At 44.9% G+C, this 2,851-nt stretch overlaps 1 non-coding gene across 1 annotated transcript; it reads left to right on the top strand.

Annotated features, from left to right (window-relative positions):
* Positions 1–2,744: 2,744 nt before the first annotated feature.
* Positions 2,745–2,851, top strand: LOC141593392 (small nucleolar RNA R71). The gene has a single exon (XR_012521478.1). It is a non-coding gene; the product is annotated as a small nucleolar RNA R71 (small nucleolar RNA).

Genomic DNA, 2,851 nt, shown 5'->3' with positions numbered 1-2,851 from the left:
ATAACGTGCCCAAAATTGCGTAAAACCCAAAGTAACCGACTAAAGTGTTTAAAATCCTAAGCAAACTTAAAATGCGAAGTCTCGCGCACACAAAAGCAATAAAAAGAGTTTAACGAAAGCAATAAAAAGTTTGTAAAGCATTTGATCAACTAATAGTTGATCAAGAACGGCCACGGAATGGCCCACTTGCTCGGCTTCTGGCTACAAGAGGTAGCCTCAACAGTGCTCATCTCCTCAGCTGCACTCTTTTCAACTCCAACATCCGCTAAACTCAACGGATCAACGACTTCAGCATCTCCCCACTCAATGACCTCCTCAAGCTCGTCAGAATCCAAATCGAACTCCGTCACTTTGACTGGCTCCTCATCAGGCTTCTCATCAGTTCCATAGCTAAGACATCCTAGGCCGCCTCTTTGAACGATCGGCTCCCTCACAGCTAGAGCGACATGCGACTCTTCCTTCCCCAAACCAGCTCCTACAACATCCAAAACAGAAGAATCTTCCTTCAATTTGCTCCCAATCTGGGGCGGAGGTGTTCAGAAACAGGCATAGAAACAGGCATGTCTGGAAGCACAAAATAAGATTTCTTCTCAGAAACCGTATTACAAGTGACTGGCCACATGGAGTCTTTCTTCTTAGCTGTCTGAGCAAAGACAATGGAGTGTTTCCCTACTTTGAAGGTCAAAGTCCCTGAACCAACATCAATAACTGCACCAGTAGTGTGCAGAAATGGTCTACCTAGTATGATAGGTATGTGGGCATCTTCGGGCATATCTAGCACAACGAAGTTAACAGGGAAGAAAAACTTCCCTATTTGCACAGTAATATCCTCTAAGACTCCTATAGGCTGGACCGCAGAACGATCAACCATCTGTACTGTCATGTTGGTAACTGCAAACCTATTCAACTTCAGCTTCCTAGTAAGACTCAAAGGCATTACACTAATACTGGCTCCTAGATCACACAAGGCTTTCTCAATAGGAAAGGTGCCAATATTACATGGGACTGAAAAACTACCTGGGTCTTCTAGCTTATGAGGTGCAGTATGGGTCAAATAAGAACATGACTCCTCAGTTAGTGCGACATTATGCACAGTTTCAAGTGACTTCTTCTTAGACAAAAGTTGCTTCATAAATATAACAACCCGACCCACCACCTTCGTAACACAACCCAAATAAGATGGGATGTATACCTTTGGGCCATTAGTTGTCCTCACTTAAGCCCAAAAGCACAAGGCCTTGTTACTAAATAGTGGATGGAATCCCTTATAAACATATCACAACCTCCATATTTTCCCGATGTGGGACAACTTACTCTCAATCATCTCTCGGGGTGTTACAATAAATTTCATGTAAGCAGGCACTTGATTAACCAATTCAAGGAAAGGAACTTGTACGTTTAAGCTACGAATAACATTTTCAAATTTATTAAACGATACATGTTCCTTCGTCGGCACCAATCTCTCCGGATAAGGGGCTGAAAGAAGTAACTTAGCCCTCTCCTCTATATCTCTCATGCCGGCGTCAGTGGATTTAGGCTGAAAATCCACGACCTTCTCTTTGTTGAAGCTCGAACCCTCTTCAGACAGTCTCAAAAATGAGCCATTAATCGTCGTCGGGTCGTACTTCGGAACCGGAACTGACCCATCAGCATTTGGGTCTTGCCCCAATATTTTCGGAGTTGTCGTACCCCGAAACAAGTGGTCCCTCAAGTTATTTGGCATTGGAGGACGAAAAGGATCACTATCAGCAGCGCTGTCAGTCGATCGACCGGGAATGTCAGTCGATCGACTGACTTCTACAGGAACAGTAGCTATAACTTTTTGCGGACTGGTCAATCGACCGGGTATGTCAGTCGATCGACTGACATACCTGCTGATCGTCTTTTTCTTGCTATTGTTCGTCACTGCCTTCTTCTTACTTGGTTCCGCCTCATCTTTTTCAGTGACATCTTCAACCATAGCAAGCCCATCAAGGGTAGACCCACTCCTCAAAGTGATAGCGTTAAGGGTCTCCTTTTGATCCGTTTGTGACGGTAAATGTCCCGGCGCTCGAGTTGCACTCTTGCTAGCCAATTGAGCAATTTGGCTTTCCAACATCTTCATCCCGACCTCTCTAGCTTGAGACTCTTTCAGCAACAAGTTTTTCAACTCATTGAAATCAGAACTTTGGGATTGCTGCTGCTGCTGAGGAACATACGGAGGCTTTTGATATGGCTGCTGCTGCTTATGAGGGGGCACATAATTCTGCTGCTGCTACTGCTGCTATGGAGGTTGAGTCGGATTCAAGACATTTTGGCTACTCCACCTCAAGTTCGGATGGACATTCGGCTCATAATAAGTGTTTGTCTGCCTATAATGTTGAAAGGAAGCACAAGACTCAAAGGGATTAGGACAATTGTCTGAAACATGTCCCTCAGCACCACATCTTTTGCAGACGAAAGGACCGTCTGAAACAGCATTCACATGATAGATCCCTCCTTTTGAAACTCCTCCCAACTCGTACTTATCAAACCTCGCCGTGAGAGCCTCTAGTGCAGCTACAGAAGGGGATTCAGCACTCCTACTTTGATTTCCCCTGGAATTTCCATACTCAGCTTTATGGGTGGCCAAATCATCAATAATTTTCCACCCCTTAGTCTCTCCAACATTCTCCTGGAATCTGCCACTGGCTGCCGCATCCAGGATAGCCCTTTGATCGTCATAAAGCCAATTATAAAACTGATTACATAGACTCCATTTTTCGAACCCATGATGCGGAATGGTTCGCACCAGCTTCTTGAAACGGACCCACGCCTCATGAAAGTTCTCATCAGGACCTTGTTTAAAGCTCGTGATCTGAGCTCTAATGGC

This window comes from Silene latifolia, chromosome 7 (assembly GCF_048544455.1).
Source record: "Silene latifolia isolate original U9 population chromosome 7, ASM4854445v1, whole genome shotgun sequence".
Lineage (NCBI taxonomy): Eukaryota > Viridiplantae > Streptophyta > Magnoliopsida > Caryophyllales > Caryophyllaceae > Silene > Silene latifolia.
The sequence above is the reverse complement of the archived record's forward strand: the minus strand, read 5'-3'. Positions and strand labels throughout refer to the sequence as shown.